We start from the raw sequence: 25,689 nt of genomic DNA on the forward strand, positions 1-25,689 counted from the left end.
CTGGCGGGGGTGGGGGTGGGGGGTGTAGTAATACACGGACAGGCAAAACTAAACACCAAATTACTTATCTATACTATAAGGCCGAAGAGATTTTCCCTTACAGGGAAGGGAAATTTACCTTACTTTCAAAGTAAAGGAAAACACACACAAAGATGGTAACTGTAAGAAAATAGAAAATGTGAATTAAAATCTAAGATGCCCAACATCCACTTACATAAGATATCCAAAAGTAGAGGGAAATTAATCCAAACAAGGGGACACATTTAACTTTCCAAGAGCTAAGGAAAAATTCAGTCATCAAATTGAAAGACATGCAATGCAACAAAAACCAAGTAAAAAAAAAAACCATATCCAGGCTGATGCTGGAGAAATTTCAGAACACTGAGAAAGGTTCCAGAAATTACAATCACTCTAACATTCATCTTCTCATCAAAAATATAGGATACTAAAAGATAACAGAGCAGTTTCCTCCAAATTCAAAGGGAAAAATACTTTGAAACCAGATTCCTACAGACCTTCACCAACATGTGTGTTACAAATGAATGGGTTACCAGGTAATCTGAAGAGAATTGTTGCAAACAATTTCACTCACCACACACACATTATCACTTTCTATACAGCAGCAGCAACATACAGATATTATGACATGAAAAAGGTTGGAAAGCACTGCTCTCACAAGTCAGATTTTCCATTAAGAGTCAAAATAAAGACGTTTTTAAACATTGAAAAACTAAAATTTTACTTACCGAAAAAAAAAAAAAGGAAAAGATACAACACCAAGACAGAAAGGAATTCAATAAAACACAACATGATATGGAAGAAACAGTAGCAGCTGAATTATGGTATCAAAATAACATATGAATAAGAAAATAAAAGAGGATGCACTTATTGCTAGCAGTAGATAATTCTCCTCTTACAGTAAACATTTAATAAGACAGTATTGTATCTTCCTCTTCAAAAATACTACATAATAAAAAAAGTTCTTCATTTCTAAAATCATTCTATAGGAAACTAAGGCACAGAACTAAGCAGTTTTAAACTCCAATCTTTATTTTGTAAAAAATTAGGCTATCAAGTCAATAGAACGGTATGCATATAATCCCAATTACTACTAAACTGTATGTAAATGAGTCATTATTTTCACATCGATACATATCAATAATATATGTACATATAGATGATACATATATCAATGTATATACTTATATATCTGTGTGTATGTATATATATCATACTCCTTAGCTGCACAAAAACACATTTGAAAGGCTATACACCAAACTCTTCAGCTGTCTCTAGTGAATGGAATGAGGTCAAACTGAGAACTTTTACCTGTCACTTTATAATATACATCTGTTTAGTTAGGTCACTCATTTTCTTATGTATACATGATATATCAAAGATAAACTTACTTCTAAAAGCAGGGTCTTGAAGAGATATATGCACACCCACGTTCACAGCAGCACTTACCAAAATTGGTCAATTTTTGTGTAGCCATTTTAATATTGACAATGTAAGAAATACCACATTTTCAACACATTATGCTTTATTATTTCCATAAAGGTAAAAACACAACTGAAATGCAAAAAAAGGCCTGCGCAGTATATACAGAAAGTGCTGTGACTGATGGAATGTGTCAAAAGCAGTTTGCAAAGTTTGCTGGAGATTTCTCACTGGATGATGCTCCAGTCAGGTGGATCAGCTGAAGTAGATAGTGATCAAACTGAGACATCAAACTAAGACATAAACTGAGATCAATCAATGTTATACCAGGTGCAAGATAGCCAACATACTCAAAATATCCAGATCAAGTGTTGAAAATCATTACCCCAACTCGGTTATGTTAATTGCTTTGATGTTTGTGTTCCACAAAAATTAAGCAAAAGAAAAACCTTCTTGATCAAATGTATTTCCACAGGTGATTCTCTACTGAAACTAACAAAAACGTTCCACTTTAAAAACAAAATTTGACAGTTGATAGAAAGTGGATACTGTACAGTTACAGTGTAACAGAAGAGATCATGGGGCAAGCAACCTGAATCACCAACAACTAAAGGCCAGTCTCCATCCAAAGGTGATGTTGTGTATATGGTAGGATTGGAAGGGCATCCTCTATTATAAGCACCTTCTGGAAAACCAAACGATTAATTCCAACAAGTACTGCTCCCAATTAGAACCACTGAAAGCAGTACTAGATGAAAAGTACCCAGAATTAGTCAAGAGAAAATACATAATCTTCCATCAGGTTAATGCAAGAACATGCTTCACTGATGATCAGGCAAAAACTGTTACAGCTTGGCTAGGAAGTTGATTCACCAGACATTGCACCTTCAGATACCCATTTATTACGGTCTTCATAAAATTCTCTTAACGGAAAAAAATTCAATTCCTTGGAAGACTGCAAAATCACCTGCGATAGTTTTTTGCTCAAGGAGATAAAAAATTTTAGGGAGATAGAATTATGAAGTTGCCTAAAAATGGCAGAAGCCAGTAGAACAAAAACAGTTAATACATTGTTCAGTAAAGTCCTTGGTGAAAATGAAAAATACATCTTCTATTTTTATTTAAAAACCAAAGGAACTTTTTGCCTAACCCAATTAAAAATAAGGCACAAAGCAAATGAAAAAAAACCCAAATTAAAACATAAATGATAAATTGTGGCATCTGACATAGTCAATCCTTACTGTTCATTGATTTCATATTTGTGCAATCTGCCTACTTGCTAAATGTTATATGTAATCCCTAAAGTAATACTAATGGCATTTCTGCAATCTTTAGACAGGTGTAGAAGAGCAAAGAGTAAATTACCTAGTGAGGGTGTGTTTAGCTCTCTTCCTTACTGTTTCTGCTCTTGTTCTGTAAACAAATGTCCTCTGTGTGGTCAGTCAATTTACTGCCACATTTTTGTATTTTGGTGCTTTTCACTGGTGATTTTGCTATTCAGCATAGGGCTGAAAAGCTTTCTATTGTCCCTAAGCACAAGAAGGTGGATGTGTCTTATGGAGAAAACGTGGTAGATGGGCATCTTTCATGCAGGATTTATAATGCTGTTGGGCCATGAGTGCCATGTCAATGAATCAACTATATATTCAATAAAGTGTCTTTAAACAGAAGCACACAAAACAATTATTATTGATCCATTGACAAATCTGTTGTGACCAGAGGCTCACAGGAATGAAACTCTGTATTTCCTAGGAAGCAACAGTTCAATATTTTCTAATTCAGTGTTCACAGCAACTTTATAAACTAACTACTGTGAATAATGAGAACTGACTGTATTTATGTTTTGTTTTTTTTTAAGGAGCAATATTATAGGGCAAAAAATTAAGTTACGTCAATCACTCCAATTTAAACTTAATGTGATTTTTAATACTTTAAAGGCTAATGAAGTTTTTTATAGTACATGGTGTATGAAGGGGTAATTTATTTCTAATTAAAAATAAATATCAGCTAATCTTTATTGAATACTTATGTAACAGGCACTTAAATAAGTACTTTACAACTCACGGATAAAAAAGTGCTTAGCTCAGTACCTTGCACACAGTAAAAATTCAATAAAATCTTGGCTAATCTTATTTATAGCATTAAATTCCTACAATCACTCTGTGAGGTAAGTACATGAGGAAACCTTCAAGGTAATGGGAATCTGAGAATGTATCTAAACCGGCTGGGTTTGAATGCAGTGTAAACACAGCTATTGAAGATGATCTCTGACAGTTCATTCAGGCTATGACAAAATTAAATTATCAAACGTGGTCGTCTGTGATGAATGTCTTTGGGGATCGAGAGGTAGCAGTAATACAAAACTATGAAAGGAATGAGGTAGGCAAACAAGGACAGCCAAGTAGGACTACAGCTTGTAACAGTGTGTAAGAGCTCAAAAAAAGAAAGTGACGTATTCACAGTGTAAATTCTTGACTCAAAGCACTGACAAAAAATAAGGCAGCTTCTAAGTATGACATGAAAGAATTTTTCTGCAAACTCTAGAGCAGCAATCAGCAAACATTTTCAATAATGTGCCAAATAGTAATTTTCTAAAGTTCATGGAAGGTCTCTGTCACAACTATCAAACTGAGAGCAGCCACAATTATACATAAATGTGGCTTGTGCTCCAATAAACCCTTACATATGAAATTCTGAATTTCATATAATTTTCATTTGCCATGAAACAGTATCATTCTTTTGACGTTTTTCCCAATTACTTTAAAATGTGAAACATATTTTTAGCTATAGGTCATCTAAAAACAAGTGCAGGCCACACCTGACCTGTACAGTGTAGCTGGCCAATCCCTACTCTAGATCTCAAGACCAAAATGCATAAAATGATTTTGTTAACTGCCTAATTATACCATCAAGTAGTACTAAGCAAGTTAAAGAAACAGGAACATACTGGTTATCAAATAGATTTATCTGCAAGAATCCTTCCTTAAAAGTCCCCAAGATCATGATATTGGGAAATCCCACTATAATCCTGTGTCATTTGTAACAGAGATCCAGAAACAACGAGCTATGGTCCAAATCTGATCCACAATGCTTTTATAAGTAAAGTTTTCTGGGAACACAGACACACCCATTCACTTATGTATTATCCATAGATGCTTCAGCACCACAATAGCTCTGCTGGGTAATTTTTTCACAGACAAGCCTAAGATATTTAATATGATGCCCTCTACAGAAAAAGTTTGCTGATCCCTAATCTACTCAATTCCAGGTATGGCATATAGTTAGGCCTGACTAAGGGAACATAAGCCACAGACTCTCAAAAGTTCCCAGACCCAGAGCCCCTCAAATAAGAGAAAAGCAACCTTCAAAAACGGCTCTATGATTGCATCACCAGCACTGTGATTTTTGTCGTGGCTTTCCACAAAGGATCAACAGCCACTTATCAGAATAACCACGCATTGGGAAAGGAAAACACTCCAACCTTTTCAGGACTATAAAATCTAACTCTTAAAGTAATCCTGAGGACCCAGATAGCACCACTGTGACATACGTGTTAGAATGAAGCCAAATAATATATGAAGTTTAGGCCCAAGTCCATTTATCAGAGAGTGGAGTAATCCTCCCATCTTACAGGTATTTCTTCAGGAACTGAACATATAGCTGAAAAGGGTAGTCTCAGGCTGACTACACACTGAAAAAAGTCCACACTGATGCCAAGACACGTGGAGTAGTGGGGTAGTGTAATACCAGGAAAGGCCAGAGAGAGACCCCTGGAGCTCTCCTACCAATCAAAAATGCCATTCCTGGGGGATTATCCAAGAATCAAAAGCAGCAAGGGTTGCAACCCCTAGCAGATATTCACTTCGTACAACTGTATGGCTAATGCAGAACATAAAAAAGTTCTTAGAGAAGAAGTGTTTTAACCTTAATGACTACAAGCAAAGTTGGTAATTCAAATTAAATCTCTTTAGTGCAGCAGCACCTGGTATAAAGCTACAGTTCTGGCAAATGGTGTCTCTGTCTCTACAATCTGCTTTAATTTCACTTGGATAGCAGTACATGTTCACTATATTGCCTCGCTAAGTCAAGTTTCTACCTTCTTAGACTGTAGTTATCTCATCACACCATTCGACATCACACTGGCTCACTATACTGATAAACTCAAGCCAAGAGAACCTTTTGAAAAAGAAACAGCAGTGCTCTAGATGCCTTAAAAAGACAGGTATGCCAGAAGACAGAAAATAAGTCACAAGAAAATACAAGGTCCTGACACCAGTATGAAGTTCTAGAAGCAGGTGGAGAGTGGCAATTCAGGATATTCCCTTCAAAATAAAAAGCAAGTCAATACCCACTACAACAAAAAAGCAGCAGAAAGCTTGCTGGGCCTCTGGATACTGAGAACAAGATATACTAGTTTGTGTGTGCTGCTCCATTTACTGAATAATCCGAAATCCAGCAACTTTAAGTTTATCCCAGAGCAAAAGAAAATACCTGAGTCAATCCAGATTGCAGTACAAGTAGCTCTGGCATTTGACCATAATGACCTTCTGATGGCAATGGTGCTCCAAGGGTCAACAGATGAATGCCATAAGGAGGTACTGGCAAATCCTTTAGGAGAATCACAGCAACCCTAAGAGTTTTAGGGCCAAGTCATACTTTATTAAACTAAGACTCTCTTGAAAATACTTCTGGTACCTTTTGTACTTTGGAGAATGAACACCTAGCCACAGGTAACTATAAAACCTGAGCTGCCTGTCAGGAATTGTCATCATGGGATCCACCAAGTAAAGCTGAGGCGACAGAAACGCTCCATGAAGCGTTACGATGTACACCGAGCAGGATTCAGACTGGTTGTGAAGCATGAGCAGATGGCTCACGTTTTCAGCGTGCCTATTCCTGATGCACTGCAGTCGTTTTCCTCACACGAGGCCTACCGTTACATAGGGGATTCTCTATCCTGGCTAAGAAAGAAAATATCTGACCCTGGATTACAAGTGACTCTGCACAACATGCTGGTATCACCCAAAAACTCTTTCTATCCCAGCTGCTAAGGAAGGTCAGAAAGGGAACTTCTCCCACTGGGCAGTACATCTCACAATCCACATTGTCAATAACGGGAAGCACAGTGAGGAAGCAATAATCTGGCTAGATTTCCAGGTCAGGTTCTCAAAAGACACAGGTATGGGCAGTGATTTAAGGTGAGATATATGGATGGAACTGTCAGAACTGACCAAGGGTTAAAATATTTCCGTTCCATGCAAAGGCTCACCAAAAAGTCCCAACCATGGGGAGATTCCATAATCATATGGAATCGTGCGGCAAGATAATCCATTCCTTGGAAGTCGGTCATATCTTTCACCAGCAACTTCAATGCCTAATCAGTGACCGCACAAAAATCAGCCGCAGTCATAAAACAGAGGCTCAAGAAATTGTATGAACTTGCACTTCGCAACAAGGTTGACTCAGCTACCCTGCCAATGTACCGTCTTTCACTAGGTTATGACTTAGCAGCAAACAATTCTGAAAATCTTACTAGTTACAACAGTGATTCTTAAAATATTTTGGGCTGATAATTCCTTTATACCCTTAAAAATCAAGACTCTCAAAGAATTTCTGCTTACACGGGCTCTAACAATATTAATTACATTGGAAATTAAATTATCTTTTTTTTTTTTTTACAAATAAATAATACAGATATTTATTAGAGAATTTATCTAGTTTACTTTCAATATACTAACATTAAAAGAAAAGAGAAAAAGAAAGAGCAGAGAGTGTATCACCAAACTAGGTTGTGACCAACATCCAGACAAAGTCCCGTGTCACAGCACATCTGGGGTCCCAAGTGGGAAAGGGTCCCAGGCAGTTCTTGATGCTCCATGGGTGAGACTTCAAAGATTTGTTAATCCATTTTAAAAACAATAAACCAACTACATGTTAGCACAAATAAACTTTTTATTTTAAAATAAACTACATCTTCCAAAAAACAAAACAGTAAAATTTTAAGAAGAGTTATATTTTTAAAATCTCTTTGGGCTTTGCTGGTGGTCCAGTGGTTAAGATTCCAAGCGTCCAATGCAGAGGACATGGGTTCGATCCCCAGTTGAGCAATCTGGTACCACATGCCTCAGGGTGCAGTCAAAGAAAATAAAAAATAAAAATTTTAATAAAAAATAAAATCTTTAAGATCTGACTTAATAAACTATCAGATTAACATCTCTGTTGCAATACTGTTTCAGTTGAAATAAATGAGAAAAATAACTCGCAGATAAGTATTTAGAAAAAGGGGGAATATTTGATGGCTTTTTTGAATAGCTTTGAGTATCATTCTTTGACTCTATCTCAAAGCTCAACAATAGTGTCTTAAAGGTTCATTGAAGAACCTAAAACATTATAAATCAACTATACTTCAATAAGAAGACTTTTTTTAAAAAACGGTTCAAGTATAGAATTGTTAATCTTATCAGTTACCTTTCATACTGTTACATTAATCCATCAGTCTGGCAACACGAGTCAGTCTTTTGCTTATGTATAATTTTGTAACATCATTCATCAGTCAGTTATAAATACTGGTCCACTGAGTTTGGTATAGCTCCCAAATGTTGGCATTTCATAATACAGTGTTAATTATTTTAAAAAACTGCCTTCACTACTATCACTAGCAAGCTCATCAGAAAAAACCTAAATACTGGGAAGCTATCAAGCTCACATTGCCTGATAATTTTCTAAAACATTAATTTACACTTGAAATCGAATTTTATCACTGGCAACAAATATTGCCGGTTGCTTTCCTTGAAGTAAAGGGTCACTTTAATTGACAAAATGTCTGTCAAACACTCACGTCAAAATAACCTCATAAATCAGTTTCAAGTGAAAATTATATTCCACAGAGGCTAGTTTGCCTCATAATTCAAATAATCACACAAGTGCTTTTCCCTGTGACAAACACATACTTCAGCATGCAGAAGTGCTTCATCAATACTTTCTGCTTCATTCAAAAACGCTTATAGAAAGATGCATACTTAAGATCAAGATTTTTTTTAATAAGTTTAATCCTCAAGTATAATTTTTTGTTTACTATAAATATATGGTGACATAGAGCACAGCTCGAAGCAACTGCAGTGATTTTTGCTAAGGCACCATCAGTTTTCTCCCCACCATTGCTTATGAACCATAGTGCAACTATCAACATAATAAAAAAGGAATTTGGTATTATTATTAAAATAGCTTTGATCCTTAAAGGGTCTTAGGCTCAACAGACAGCACACTGAGAACTACTGTTCTATGAGGTGGTACAGTTGGTAAAGAATCCACCTGCCAATTCAATCCCTGGGTCAGGACGATCCCTTGGAGAAGGGCATGGCAACCCACTCCAGTATTCTTGCCTGGATAATTTCATGGACAGAGGAGCCGGGTGGGCTACAGTCTATGGGGTCACAACTGAGCACGTAGGCACGCACAGTTTACTAGAACAAAAACACATTTCTCATTTTTGCTATGTTGACTTTGGGTTGATTACAGGTATCATCTTCATTCTGGAATCCTGGAAAAAGAAAAAGCCTGTATCTGGCACCTGCTTTCCTCGTGACAGAGAAAAATGAGCAAAGGTCAATTCATGCAATGGCTTCCAAAGCTTCTTAGACATGACATATATCACTTCCCATCTTCCCCTGACTTTGGTCAAATCCCATGGCCAAGCTTGATGTCAAGGATAAAAAGAAGTACTCCTCCCATAGGTAGGGACCCTGTAGAGAGAAACCCAATAAAGGAAGCCAACTGCTTAGAATAATATAATCTGCCATAAGCAGCAACTGAGTCCCTTTCGCCTCCACACCAAACTGTACCATATTTCACTGTGGACAAACAGCCACCTGGTAGCAAGCTGATAACACTCAGGATCTTTCCACCATGAAGGAACTTATCTCTGTGAAATAGACACTTACTTGGCTGATGTAAACAATCTTATGCTGACTACCCTGGAAACAAGTCCATTATTTATAACCTTTTAATTTTGAACACAGAATATATTCTAGGTTCTAACAAACCAATTCACATACTAACTTAGAACAGAAACCTTTCATACATTATAGTTTTTAGGTGAGAGCTTATTACAGTTGTTTGAAGCCTAAGTACAAAAAGAAGTATATACACTAATAGTTAAGTATCTACTATTGTGGCTATCCATCATACTCATCACCACTAAAAATTTCAATAGACTTTAATTTGTGGATATTTCTACAAATTTTATGATCCAGTGCCTAATGTATTAATGTAATTTCTAATTAGCTCATGTCATCTCTAATGCAGAAATTAGAATTTAAAATTTCCAGTCTCCTTTCTAATTATGGACATAGCATAGTATTCTGTATTATGTAAATCTCCAAAAGACTTCGATTTGGAATTAAGTAACAAGGAGAATTTCCATTTTTGCTCAAACCCCACATACAGCTTTTGATGGTGGTGGCAGCAATGTTAGTCACTTTCCAGTGGTTACAATATAGAGTTCCTGCCACTGAAAAAGCACAACAGCAGTAGAATCTGCAATCAACTTGAGTCTGGCATTTAGAGCTCAGCAACATTAGCTTTTTCAAACCGAGTCCTGCAGTTCGGTTTTGGGAAATGTTCCCTGAGGCTTGGACTAAAGTCCAATCTCCAGCACTCCCCAGTGACTCTAAGAGCTACCAAATATTCTTTAATAATTCCCTACTCTGCTTACAATAGCCAGGATGAGTTATTGTTTAGTATAAAGAACTATGATTTACAGTAAGTGTAGCATTCCAATTTTACACATAAGAAAACTAAAGGTTTAGATTGGATTTCTCAGATTTGAAAGCTTAGACTTTGTTCTGTTATATTACACAAATTCTACAATTGATCACTTAAATAGGACAGGGCAGGGATTGAAACAAATTTATCAACATTCTTCTAAAGCAGGAGTTGGCAATCTATGGCGAATGGGCCAAATCCAACGTGCTTTTTCACAATTCATAAGCTAACAATAGTTTTCACATTTTTAAATGGAGGAGGGGGATTATATTAAAAATAACATGAACTTCAAATTTCAATGTCTATCATAAATAAAAATTTATTGGAATATAGCCATGCCCATTCATTTACATATTGCCTATGGCTGCCTTCCCACTACAACAAACAGACTTCAGCAGCTGCCTAAAATATTTACTACCTGGCTCTTTACAGAAACAGTATGTTGACCTCTGCTCTAAAATTCTTCTAAAATAACTGAGGAAATGCCAATGTAAACTAATATTAAAACAGGTATATGTGTATTTCTATTGTCTTTGCTTACGTACTTTGAGAACAGAAGATATGAAACACTGCACAATTTAGCCCATCGTAGAAGGCAATGGCACCCCACTCCAGTACTCTTGCCTGGAAAATCCCATGGACAGAGGAGCCTGGTGGGCTGCCGTCTATGGGGTCGCACAGAGTCAGACACGACTGAAGTGACTTAGCAGCAGCAGCACAATTTAGCCCATAGTTAAAAGTGAACCACAAAGTCCAATTTTCTTTAGTCACTCTCCTGCTTCTACAGCAAGGGCAAACACATCAAATTAAAATACTGTGTCACAAGTTATTTTCAGGATAATACCAAGTCACCAAGAGCCAAATGTAACTGACTATTCATGTTCTCTAGAAACTGAAAGAGCCAGCAGTAAGGGAGCCTTTTTAAAAAACAACTGGTATTAAGGTTTTTATTGGGGAGGAGGGGGAATAGGATTCAAAGATTATAGGAAAGGAGCAAATAAGTATAGTGTCAAAAGGGCTGACATTTTTCAGAAGATAACGAGTACTCGATTCCTTAAACAAAATGAGCCCAAACAGGACACTCACAGGTAGATGACTGGAACATACAATTGCTAAGAAACGTTCACAATGGGATGCCTTCTCTACATCCAAAATCCAGAGCCCAAAAGGAAAATCGACCCATCCCTGATCCTTTCTTCTGCTTTCAGCATCTACGAACTGAGTTACCTAGCCAAAGAATATTATATGCCTCTTTGAAGTACTCTGATTCAAAAATTTTTCCCCTTTCACGTAATTTACTAACCTTTTAGGAAAAAGAAGGGCTTCCCAATGACTCACCAGTAAAGAGTTCACCTGCTAATGAAGGAGACACAGGTTTGATTCCTGGGTGGGGAAGATCCCCTGGAGAAGAAAATGGCAACCCACAGTATTCTTGCCTGGAGAATCCCATGGACAGAGAAGCCTGGCAAGCTACAGTTTATGGGGTCAAAAAGAGTCAGACACAACTGAGCACGCATGCAGAAAAAAGAAAAAAACTTCCTATCCACTTGTAGTATTCCTTGCTCAATCTATCTCCAGCCCCCAAAATGAAGTTACCATAAGGAGTAAGTCATGTCTAAGCCTTTATGCAAGTGCCATGCAGAAAGCGACTAACAGAAAGCAGTTATCTAAAGATCCTGCAACAAAATCCAAACAGGCTCAGAATGAAGTAGAAGAAATTACTCATAAACAAGAAACAGTAAAAGTTTTATACTTTACCTTCATTTAAAAATCAGGACAAAAAAAAACATTATTTTTTTAATGACGAAAAAAATTAGGACGCAAATTGGAACAACTTGTGAGAATCTGAGATTGCACCTCACCATGTAATACAGAATACAAATCTACCACTGATAAAAAGGTCTGGAACATGAGCGTGTTGTTCAGAACTTCAAATGTATTCTCTCTAGTGAATAAGGTTATATATAAATGTACTTGTTTCAAAGACAGCTCAGAAAAACTAATAATAAACTATAAGAAAAAAAGAAACAATCACAGAATCAGATATGATGCTGATTAAAGATGACATTCCGGAGAAGGCAATGGCACCCCACTCCAGTACTCTTGCCTGGAAAATCCCATGGATGGAGCAGCCTGGTAGGCTGTAGTCCATGGGGTCGCCAAGAGCCGGACACGACTGAGCAACTCACTTTCACTTTTCACTTTCATGCATTGGAGAAGGAAATGGCAACCCACTCCAGTGTTCTTGCCTGGAGAATCCCAAGGACGGGGGAGCCTGGTGGGCTTCCGTCTATGGGGTCGCACAGAGTCAGACACAACTGAAGCGACTTAGCAGCAGTAGCAGCAAAGATGACATTCAACTCCTTTATTTTACAAATAATGTGGCTCTGGTGAAGAGAAAGTTGGGTCACTTGCCCAGTGTCACCATGGTATATAAAATCAAAGGTTAGTTGCTCAGTTGTGTCCGACTCTTTTCGACCTATGGCCTGCAGCCCACCAGGCTCCTCTGGCCTTGGGATTCTCCAGATAAGAATACTGGAGTGGGTTGCTATTTCCTCCTCCAGGGGATCTTTCCAACCCTGGTGGGAAACCAGGTTTCCCACATTACAGGCAGATTCTTTTTTTTTTTACTGTCTGACCCACCAGGGAAGCCCATATAAAATTCAAAGCTGGTCAAAAAAAACAGATCCTTGACTCAGTACAGCCATACATTTCAGATCTCACCATCTCTGCATAACAAGTATATTTATGTATAAACATACTAATATGGTGTAACTCTATTGGTATGTGTCAAAAGAAATATTTAAAAAACACTTACCTTAGATTGTGTTAGGTGGTGATGTTTTACACAATAAAAGTAAACAGGCTGAGTGAGAAAACTAGCTGCTCTCTAGAACACCTGTGGTGTTTTCGATTCCCTCACTTATGGTGAAATCTCAGGATAATTTTTCACCAATCAAGAGTAAAGGGAGTTTTCCCTCTAGATACAGTCCTAAATACTGTTTTGTCCTATATACTGCTAAACACAATTGGTTTCAAGTTGACTCAAATGGTTAACTGTGAGGGACCTACACGAATAAATTACATACAATTAAAGCAAATTAAAAATTGTTCGATTACTCAATTGGCCTGTGTTACAAAACTTCTTCCAAAGACGCTCCCAGCAGTCACACTTTTCTTTTCAGTCGCTGTGTCAAAGTCGCTCAGTGGTGTCCAACTCTTTGCGACCCCATACACTTATACAGCCCGTGGAATTCTCTAGGCCAGAATACTGGAGTGGGTAGCCTTTCCCTTCTCCAGGGGATCTTCCCAACCCAGGGATGGAACCCATGTCTCCCGCACTGCAGGCCAATTCTTTACCAGCTGAGCCACAAGGGAAGCCCAAGAATACTGGTGTGCATAGCCTATCCCTTCTCCAGCAGATCTTCCTGACCCAGGGACTGAACAGGGGTCTCCTGCATTACAGGCTGATTCTTTACCAACTGAGCTATCAGGGAATCAGTTGCTATATTCACTGTGAATTATGAACCTTATTTTTCACTCCCAGACCACTATCCTTGCTCTTGTTTCTCCAGAGCCAAAGGATTTAACTGATTTGAGCCCCACTCTACTCCATATTTATTTCCCTCACCTACAAAGGCCCCAAGTTCTATGTATTTCTATCTTCTTCTACATAGATCTCTCTATTTCTATGTAGATATTTCTATTCCTCATTCACAGAGCCTCCTCTGAGTTTGATATTCAATTTACTTTGCTTCCTAAATGAACTAATATTGCTTCCATCTCCCCCTGCTTTTTTTCTGTTTTCCATACAACTTTCCTCCAAGTCTGTTTAGCTCTTGCTCTTCACAATTCCTATTCTCAATTCTTATTCTTATTCTCACATTCTACCCTGCCTGAAGACTGGTTTGCAACCAGCATATGTAACTTATTACCATCTACGGACCCAGAGAAGGTAAACTGATCTGCCGAGTAGTGCATATTTGAATAATGGAAAGGTCAAGATTTAATAAAATACAGAAATTCTTCACCAACCAAGCACACACCTTACTCAGAATATTATAAAACACTGCTTGAAAAATAATCAGAGGAGCACAGAAGAATGAAAAGAACAATGTTAAAAAAATTTTATTTAAAACTAATATATAATACAAACAACAAAAGGAAATGGAAGTAGTAATGAAGCTACTGCACAAAAACACTTGTTAAAAGCTTAAGCTTTGCCAAAGACAATAAAGATGCTCAATATCATTAGGTATTTGGCTATTCCAATACTTTGGCCACCTCATGCGAAGAGTTGACTCACTGGAAAAGACTCTGATGCTGGGAGGGATTTGGGGCAGGAGGAGAAGGGGAGGACAGAGGATGAGATAGCTGGATGGCATCACTGACTCGATGGACGTGAGTCTGAGTGAACTCTGGGAGTTGGTGATGGACAGGGAGGCCTGGCGTGCTGCGACTCATGGGGTCGCCAAGAGTCGGACACGACTGAGTGACTGAACTGAAGTCAAATACCATAGTGAAATACCACCTCAGGCCCATTAGGATGGCTACTACCAAGTAAACAGAAAACAAGTCCGTGCATCAGAGTACACAACCAACAGTTAAAAGGCAACCTAGGGAATGTAAAAAAAACCTGCAAGTTATAAATCTGATATGAGATTAGTATCTGTAATATATAAAGAACTCCTACCATTCAACAATAATTTTTAAAATCTCATTTTAAAGTAAACAAAGGATTTAACAGACATTACTGCAAATAAGATACACAAATGAAGAACAAACTTATGAAAAGATGTTCAACATCACTGATCACTAGGGAACTGCACAACAAAACAATAATATACATTAGTATGATTATTAATTTTTAAAAAGCCATACCCACAGAAAATGTGTGTTGGCAAGGAGATGGAAAAATTGAAAACTTCGTACACTGCTGGGGAATATGTAAAATGGTGTGGCTTCTATGGAAAACAGTATGGCATTTTCTCAAAAAATTAAAATTTAATTACTATATGACCCTATATTTCCACTTCTGGGCATATACTCACATCTGAAAGCAAGGTCTCTAAGACATATTTGCACATCCATGTTTCTAACAGCACAATTCACAATAACCAAAAGATGGAAAAAAAAAAATAAAAATAAAAAAAATAAAAAATAAAAAAAAAAGATGGAAGCAACACAAGTGTCCATCAAGGGACAACTGGATAAACAAATTGTGGTCTACATACAATGGAGTACTATTCAACCTCAAAAAGGAAGGACATTCCGACACATACTGTTATGCATAGCAACCCTGGGGAACATTCTGCTAAATGGAAGAAGCCAGTCTCAAAACGACAAATGCCTTATGATGCCACTCATGAGGTATCTAGACTACTCAAATCCACAAAAACAGGTGGATGTGGGGGACTGGAAGTGGGAAAAGGGGAGGTTAGTGAGTCGTTTAATGGGTAGAGACTTAAAGTTTCAAAAGATGAAAAGAGTTCTTGAGACTGAACAGTGTACTTAACACAACTGAAAGGTATACATAAAATGGTTAGGATGGTAAAAAAATCTTTGTTGTATTGACCAAGCCACAATTAAAAATAATGTTTTCTTTTTCTTTTTTTAAAACCAGAAAATAACAAGTGTTGGAAAGGGTTTGGATAAGGTGAAACTCTTGAACACTAAGAATATAAAATGGTACAGTCAGGATTTTCTGATGGTCCAGTGGTTAAGACCCAGCACTTCCAGTGCAAGGGGCATGGGTTCATCCCTGGCCAGGGAACCAGGATCCTAAATGCTGCATGGTGCAGCCGGAAAAAAAAAAAAAAAGGTACAACCAATGAGGAAACAATATGGAGTTCCTCAGTATACAGAATTACCACTCAATCCAGCAATTCTGGATATCTACTCAAAAAGAATTGAAATCAGTGGCTCAGATATTTATATACCAATATTCAGAGAATTATATACTATATCTACATTAACCAACAGGAGGAAACCACCCAAGTGTTCATCAATAAATGAATGGATAAACAAAACGTAGTATAAACATACACAAAAGAATATTATTCAGTCATAAAGAAATAAATTCCTTTTTCACTGGAAGTCAAAGGTACAAGCTTCCAGTTATAAGATAAACTAAGTTCTGGGGATAGAACATGATGATTACAGTCAATAACACTACAGTGTATATTTGAAAGCTGCTAAGAAGATAATCTTAAAAGTTTTCATCACAAGGAAAGAAAATAAACTGTGTGAGGAGATAAACGTTAACTAAACTTATTGTAGTAATTATTTCACCATATATACATTATCAGTTCAGTCGCTCAGTCGTATCCAACTCTTTGTGACCCCATGGACTGCTGCACACCAGGCTGCCCTGTCCATCACCAACTCCTGGAACTTGCTCAAACTCATGTCCATCGAGTTGGTGATGCCATCCAACATATACCAAATCATTATGTTATACACCTTTAATTTACAGTGTTCAATTATAGTGTTATTCGTTCAGTAGTGTCTGACTTTTTGTGACCCCATGAACTATAGAGCCCACCAGGCTCCTCTGTCCATGAATTCTGCAGGCAAGAATACTGGAGTAGGTTGCCATTCCCTTCTCCAGAAGTGTTAAAGAACCTGCCTGTCAATGCAGGAGACATAAAGAGATGTGGGTTTGATCCCTGGGTGAGCAAGATCCCTGGAGGAGGGCATGACAACCCACTCTGGTATTCTTCTCTGGAGAAGCCCATGGACAAAGGGGCCTGGCAGACCACAATCCATAGGATTGCAAAGAGTTGGAACACAACTGGAGCGACTCAGCATACACGCCAGCACTGTCAATTATATTTCAATAAAACCAGGGAGAATTTTTTAAGAAGTGAAATTCTGATATATGCTGTGAAATAAGCCATACACAAAAGGACAATTACAGTATGATCAAATTTACATGAGATACCTAGAATAGGCAAATTCTTAGAAATACAGTAGAACAAAGGTTACCAGGTGCTGAGAGAAGAGAGGAATGAGGAGGTATTACTTAATGAGTACAGTGTCTGTTTTGGATAATGAAAAAGCTCTAGAAATGGATAATGGCCCACATGACTTTTCTGGTTAATTGTATCAAACATTCAGAGATAATACCAAACCTACACAGTCTTCAAAAAAACAGAGAAGGCAAACATTTCTCAATTTATTTTCTGGAATTAGCTTTACACCAACATTACCAAAACCAGACAAAGAGAGAAAGCAAATAAACAAAAACTATAAATCAATGCCCCTTGTGAACACAGATGAAAAAAAGTCTTCATAAAGTATCAGGAAATCAAATCAACAATATAAAAAAAAGAATAGTACATTATGACTCTGGATGCAAGCAAAGATGACTTATCACTTGAAAGAGCTAAATAACAAAGGAGAAAATATATATGATTGTCTCAGTAGATGCAGCAAAAACCTGTGACAAAATTCAACACCCATTCACAATAAACACTCTCAGTAAGCTATGAACAGAAGAAAACATACTCAGTCTGATAGAGTTTCGATGGAAAACTTGTAGCTAACATCATACTCAATACAGACAGAATGTTTTGCCCTCACATTTGAGAACAAGGCAAGAATGTCCTGTATCACCAACTGTAATACGTACTGGAGGTCCTAGCCAGTTGAAATAAAGTAAGAAATGAAAAAGTACAAATCAGAAATAATAAATTATCTGTATTCACAGACAGTATGATCAGGTACGTAGAAAATTTTAAGAACTCAACCCTCCCCAAAGATGGTTTTTGGCAAAGGATAGTCTTTTTCAACAAATGGTACTGAAAAAACTGGGCATTCCCATGGGGTGGGGGCGCGTGGGGGTGATGAGTTTACCTCATACTATACACAAAACTTAAATCAACGTAATTTAATGTTTGATCCCAGACCTACATGTAAAACTCTAAAACTTCTAAAAGACATCATAGGGTAAAATTTCTTAGGATATAAAAAGTACAATCATAAAATCATAAAACAAAAAATTTATCATCTAACAATTGAAGGTGGGAGGAGAAGGGGACAACAGAGGATGAGATGGCTGGATGGCATCACCGACTCAATGGACGTGAGTTTGAGTCAACTCCAGGAGTTGGTGATGGATAGGGAGGCCTGGCATGCTGCAGTCCATGGGGTCGCAAAGAGTCAGACAGGACTGAGCAACTCAACTGAAACGACCAAATGGAGAAGGAAATGGCAACCCACTCCAGTGTTCTTGCCTGGGAAATCCCATGGACAGAGGAGCCTGGCAGGCTGCAGTCCACAGGGTTACAAAGAGTCAGACACGACTAATGACTAAGCAAACAACCAAAATGTAAAACTTTGACTCTTCAAAAGAACGTGAAATGAATGATACAGCAAGCCATATTACTGGAAAAAGTATTCTATGTACTCCTGACAAAGTACTTACATCCACGGTATATAAAGAAAACTATAACAATTATATGAAAACATACAACCCAACAAGTAATTAGTAAAATATTTAAAGAGTTCGCAAAAGATACACGAACGTCATCAATGAAATAAAAACACAAGGAGATACTATGAAATATTTACTAGAATGGCTAAGATTAAAAACACTAAAACTTCCAGGGTGGAGAAGCTGTTGGGAGGAATGTGGACTGAAATAACTACTTTAGAAAACAGTTCAATAGTTCTTGTAAAATTAAACATACACATATCACTTGACCTAGCAATCCCACTCTTATGTGGCAAAGAGTAAAAACATTACGTCCATACAAGGACAAATATTCATTCACAGTAGCTTTACTTCTAATAATTCAAAACTGAAAACAATATAAACGTTTCATCAACAGGTGAATGGATAAAACATTGTGATACATCCATATAATGGAATGGTACTAAGAGTGAAAAGGAACTAACTATTGACAGAGGTAACAGCATAATGAATCTTAAAATGGCAGGACGGAGGGCACAGAAGAGAAGTGCATCACTTTTTATATTGCTATCATAACAAACTACCCTGATCTAGCAGCTTGCCGCTGTTAAGTCGCTTCAGGCGTGTCCGACTCTGTGCAACCCCACAGACAGCAGCCCACCAGCCTCCCCCGTCCCTGGGATTCTCCAGGCAAGAATACTGGAGTGGAATCCAGCAGCTTAAAACAATACAAATGTATTATCTTACAGTTCTGCAGGTGAGAAGTCTGACACAGGCCTCTGCACTCAAATGAAGACCTAAGAGCAGAGCCACATTCCTCTACAGCAGCTTATGGGGGAGATCCAACTCTTTGACCTTTCCAGCTTCCAGAGGCAGCCCACATTTGTTGGCTCGAGTGCCCCCACTTCTCAATCTCTGGCTGTCCTTCAGTAGTCCCCTCTCAGACTACAACTTTAAAGGACTCGAGCAATTAGAATATGCTCACCTGTATAATCCAGGACAGTTTCCCCTTCTCAAGGCCCAAAATTTAATTACACCTGCAAAATCCCTTTTGCTACATAAGGGATTTAAGGAATTAGATCTGATAGACAGATTCCTGAAGAACTATGGACAGAGGTTTATGACACTGTACAGGAGGCAGTGATCAAGACCATCCCCAAGAAAAAGAAATGCAAAATGGTTGTCTGAGGAGGCCTTACAGATAGCTGAGAGAAGAGAAGTGAAAGGCAGAGGAGAAAATGAAAGATACACCCATCTGAATGCAGACTTCCAAAGAATAGCAAGGAGAGATAAAGAAAGCCTTCCTCAGTGATCAGTGCAAAGAAATAGAGGAAAACAATAGAATGGGAAAGACTACAGATCTCTTCAAGAAAATCAGATACACCAAGAGAACATTTCATGCAAAGATGGGCTCAATAAAGGACAGAAATGGTATGAACCTAACAGAACCTGAAGATATTAAGAAGAGGTGGCAAGAATACACAGAAGAACTATACAAAAAAATCTTCATGACCCAGATAATCACGACAGTGTCATCATTCACCTAGAGCCAGACATCCTGGAATGTGAAGTCAAGTGGGCCTTAGGAAGCATCACTACAAACAAAGCTAGTGGAGGTTATGGAATTTCAGCTAAACTATTCCAAATTCTAAAAGATGATGCTGTGAAAGTGCTGCACTCAATATGCCAGCAAATTTGGAAAACTCAGCAGTGGCCACATGACTGGAAAAGGTCAGTTTTCATTCCAATCCCAAAGAAAGGAAAGGCAATGCCAAAGAATGTTTAAACTGCTGCACAATTGTACTCATCTCACACGCTAGCAAAGTAATACTCAAAATTTTCCAAGCCAGGCTTCAACAGTATGTGAACTGTGAACTTCCAGATGTTCAAGCTGGATTTAGAAAAGACACAGGAACCAGAGATCAAATTGCCAACATCCTTTGGACCATAGAAAAAGCAAGAGTTACAGAAAAATATCTATTTCTGCCTTGTTTACTACGCCAAAGCCTTTGACTGTGTGGATCACAACAAACTGTGGAATATTCTTAAAGAGGTGGAAATACCAGACCACCTTACCTGCCTCCTGAAAAATCTGTATGCAGGTCAAGAAGCAACGGATAGAACTGGACATGAAACAACAGATAGGTTCCAAATCAGGAAAGGAGTTATGTCAAGGCTGAATTTTGTCACCCTGCTTATTTAACTTATATGCAGAGTACATCATGAGAAATGCTGGACTAGATGAAGCACAAGCTGGAATCAAGACTGCCGGGAGAAACATCAATAACCTCAGATATGAAGACTGACACCACTCTATGGCAGAAAGCGAAGAACTAAAGAGCCTCTTGATGAAAGTGAAACAGGAGAGTGAAAAAGTTGGCTTAAAACTAAACATTCGGAAAACTAAGATCGTGGCATCTGGTCCCATCATTTCACAGCAAATAGGTGGAGAAACAGTGGAAACAGTGAGAGACTTTATTTTCTTGGGCTGTAAAATCACTGCAGATGGTGACTGCAGCCATGAAATTAAAAGACGCTTGCTCCCTGAAAGAAAAGCTATGACCAACCTAGACAGCATATTAAAACACAGAGACATTACTATGCCGACAAAGTTCATATAGTCAAAGCTATGGTTTTTCCAGTAGTCATGTATGGATGTGAGAGTTGGACTCTAAAGAAAGCTGAGTGCCAAAGAACTGATGCTTTTGAACTGTGGTGTTGGAGAAGACTCTTGAGAGTCCCTTGGACTGTAAGGAGATCCAACCAGTCAATCCTAAAGGAAACCGGTCCTGAATATTCACTGGAAGAACTCATGCCGAAGGTGAAACTCTAATACTTTGGCCACCTGATGGGAAGAACTGACTCATTGGAAAAGACGATTCTGGGAAAGACTGAAGGCAGGAGAAGGGGATGACAGAGGATGAGATGGCTGGAAGGCATCACCGACTCTATGGACATGAGTCTGAGCAAGCTCTGGGAGTTGGTCATGGACAGGGAAGCCTGGCGTGCTGTAGTCTATGGGGTTGCAAAGAGTCGGACGTGACTGAGCGACTGAACTGAACATAGGGTAAAAAATACACAGGTTCTGCAGATTAGGGTATGGACATCTTGGAGGAGGGGCCTTTATTATGCCTACCATAGAAAAGAATGGAATTGATATAAAACTTAAAAAGAAACAAAAGTAATCTGCAGGGTTAGATAGCAGATCAGGTGAAGAGCAGGATGGACCACAGTTGGTAACAAGAGAACTTTCTCTATAATGAACATGAGCCTTGGCCTGAACTAGGTGGTTATACATGTATATTTATTTGTCGAAATTCATTGAATTAAACACTTCGAATGGGTACCTTTTATTATATCTAAAGTATGCCTCCTTTATTTTAAGTCATAAATACTATCTTTAGTAAGTATTCTGTTTTAGTTGGTTCTTAACCTCCATACTCCAACCTATCTTTCTCATATACTTTTAAGTTCCCACTGTGGCAGTTTTCAGTAAAACGATCTATATGGCTAAGGACAAAGTAATTTTTACCACTGAAGAACTAATAATAAACACTCTTGTAATACTGTTTTTAAAGAAAACTCTGCTGCAAATTCCTAGTTCAAATACAGGAACTTAGGACAAGGCTACAAAAAATGGCAGTGGTAACAACCCTAAATTTGATATTGTACAGTAAGAAATGAATATCCTGCATGTTAATATGGTACTGCTTCTAGATAGAAGACAGTTCAGAAGTAGTAATTTAGAGGCGCTCAGAAGCCAACCTACCTGGGTGTGGCTGTGACTGGGCAATCACCTGTGGCACCACTGGACAGCCACTGACAACCTCAAGGTTATATGCTGCTGCGAAGTCTCTTCAGTCGTGTCCAACTCTGTGCGACCCCACAGATGGCAGCCCACCAGGCTCCCCCGTCCCCGGGATTCTCCAGGCAAGAACACTGGAGTGGGCTGCCATGTCCTTCTCCAATGCATGAAAGTGAAAAGTGAAAGTGAAGTCGCTCAGTCGTGTCCGACTCTTAGCGACCCCATGGACTGCAGCCTACCAGGCTCCTCCGTCCATGGGATTTTCCAGGCAAGTGTACTGGAGTGGGGTGCCATTGCCTTCTCCGTAAGGTTATATAAACCCAGAAAATTAGTCAACTACCTGCAGTAATACAAAACAAGTATTCTTCTTCTACACACACACAATATAACTCAAAAAACAGGTATACCCATCTTATAGGCCACACTTAAACTACTGAGGCTAGCACTAAGAAGACATCTCTCTTCACCTCCAAAACTAAAGCTATAAAAAAAAATTAAAAAATCATCAGCATTCAAAAAGCCTCAATGTAGAAATACCCTTTTAGAGTTTTAGACCTCCTGTTCTAAAATGTAAAAATAACACGAAGAATTCTTTTTAAATTCCTGGAGTGACAAGAGTTTTTTTGTTTTGTTTGTTTGTTTTTTACTTATGTGGCACCAGATAAATTTTCTCAATGGGAGAAGAGAAGAAATCCTTTTCCATCATGGGTTTAAAATGCTGGGCCTGATTCTTGCTGCTAAGGAAAGTAAATAGCTCACTTCCAAAACTGAATGAACAAGCTTCTTGAAATTATATCAATTCTCTAATGCTAAAAAGATTCTCTCCAAAATGGTAAGTAAATTACCACTTACAGCACAATTTAAAGCATCACTTTGAAATAAGGACCCTCTATTTTAAAACAGAGCATTTTCAACACTGTTATGAGAATTGCATGATTTATTAAAGAGAAAAACCATATAAAAGTCAACATATATTTACACATATATAAACAACAAGTCTGATCAAAATTACTTGAAAACACAGAGACGTAAAATTCTCATCACATTTTTTAGTAGCATGAGTTTATATCCAGTCTCTCTTCTTCCTTAAAATAAACATTTATAATAACCCTTCCAGGTATTAAAGCTGTATAAGCCCTTAATATTCTAGTGGAAAAAGAATAGAGGGGAAAAAAGTCACCCAAATAAATGTATAATTATAATCAGTAGTAAAGCCTAAAAAAGAAAGTACTACTTCCCATGACACCAAGAAAGGCCCCTCTAAGCAAACACCACCACCGAGGCCGCCTAGCGCATGGGGCTTTGACAAAGATTGATCATGACCCTTCCCGTTTTCCAGACAAGCTAGACAGTACATCTTTATAAGGACTCAAAGTTTCAGTAAAGTTTCACATATTTTAACATGCTAAATTTAGCAAGTTTAAAGTTTTCAACTAAGTCACTCTGCTGTAAAGCAAAAATTAGCACAAGACTGTAAATCAACCATGTGTGAGTGTGCTCACTCAGTCATACCCGACTCTGCAAGCCCAGGGACTGTAACCCATCAGGCTCCTCTGTCTATGGAATTTTCCAGGCAAGAACACTGGAGTGGGTTGCCACTTCCTACTCCAGGGGATCTTCCCAACTTAGGGACTGAACCTGCGTCTCTTGAATCTCCTGCAGTGGCAGGCAGATTCTTTGCCACTTCAATTTAAATAAATTTTTTCAAAAGCATAAAAAACGCATCAAGGTCACTGATATCACCACGTTAATGTACCTAATCTCATAGTTTAGATCTAGTTTCACTTACTAACATTAAGCAGTGGTTAAAAGCATAGCTAGAGAATCAGATTAAGTGAATCATGTGCAAATCTAAGAGGAGAGAGAAAAGAGAAATGGGAAGATACAAAAGTAAGAGTGCTCTTCTCTAGGAGTTTAGTCAAATAACATGAATTAAGGAGCTGCTGGAGGCTTTGTTCTGCTGATTTGTGGACCAAGTGAGTAGAAGTACCTAGTTTGCAGAAAGAAAGCAGAACCATATAATGTCCAAAACAGTCACCACTGAGTCCTCACTATGCTCTCAATTTCACAACATATCCTCACACCAAATTTCACAAGATACTTTCCAATCAAGCTTTTTCATCAAGCTCTCAGTTACTGGGTTTTGTAATTTTAAATTCAAGAGTCCCAAATCATAAGACAAATCTAAAGTCTATGACACTCTAGAAATGTAAAAAATTATAAAGTACTTATCAGTCAAAACCAGTTAAACAATTTTATATACAAATAAATGTACACAACACAAACACAAATGTACACAAACACATTGGTTTTAAAAATCTGATAAATGTTTAACACTGTAATTTTCCATTTCTGTTATTATCTAAGTTATGCTTTGTTGTTTTTCTGATAGTTCTGCCCACCTACTATCTCAGACACCCAAGCCAATTCCTGCCTTTCTAATTTTTCATGTGGTTATTTTAGCTGGTCTATGTGCCCTTTAAGTTTTCTTTTACCCAAAACCCTTATTAAAGAGAGATTTCTGCAAGCAGTAGGCAAACAGATTATTCCCTGCATCTACCTCACATTTTTATGTACCTTATGAACCTCATAGGTTAATTCCATTTTCAATTAGTAAAATGCAAGTCGGAGACTCTGACCTCAGCACTACACATGTACATAAAAGATAATCACTGTAAAACGGCCACCAGCACCAGACTGATTCTCCCAAGTAGCACTGGCCAAGGCTGTGAATATTCAGAAGGCAGTAAATAGCTCAGCAACATACACAGGAGAGTGGTTTTCTTGTTGTTATTGTTGCTTGTTGTTTTTTGTTTGTTTTTTAGCCTTTTCTGAACTATATGTTTATATATTCATGTATATACACAAAAAATTACTGAACCAGGACATTATGATTTAACTGAAGGAAATAATTCAAATTGATCAATGTAGAGAAAAATGCACTTCTCTGATTTCATACTGTATTCATTAAATGTAAGATACAGAGTCTTAAAATACAGATTTTTTTTTTTTACAATTAGTGTTGGCCAGCTAACATCACACCATACCTATGATTACACAACCAGCATCAGCATTTGCAGAATGGAGGTTAGCAACTTGGGAAGCTGAAACATTAGCTGGCCACTCTTTTACACCCTACAAATCAGAATTAAGATAAAGAGGTACAGAAGCTGGGGAATAAGAAAAGTTTACCAAGGTTCATAAAGCTAGAATAAAAAAAATAAACTAGATCTGCAGGACGTGCTCATTCACATCCAGCTCTGCA

The 25,689-nt window shown here is 37.9% G+C and overlaps 1 protein-coding gene across 2 annotated transcripts in view; it reads right to left on the bottom strand.

Moving 5' to 3' along the window:
- TBL1XR1 (transducin (beta)-like 1 X-linked receptor 1) overlaps positions 1–25,689 on the bottom strand; it is a 178,942-nt gene that overhangs the window by 130,729 nt on the left and 22,524 nt on the right. The window lies entirely within an intron of this gene.

Source organism: Bison bison, unplaced genomic scaffold (genome assembly GCF_000754665.1).
Source record: "Bison bison bison isolate TAMUID 2011002044 unplaced genomic scaffold, Bison_UMD1.0 scf7180017864222, whole genome shotgun sequence".
Lineage (NCBI taxonomy): Eukaryota > Metazoa > Chordata > Mammalia > Artiodactyla > Bovidae > Bison > Bison bison.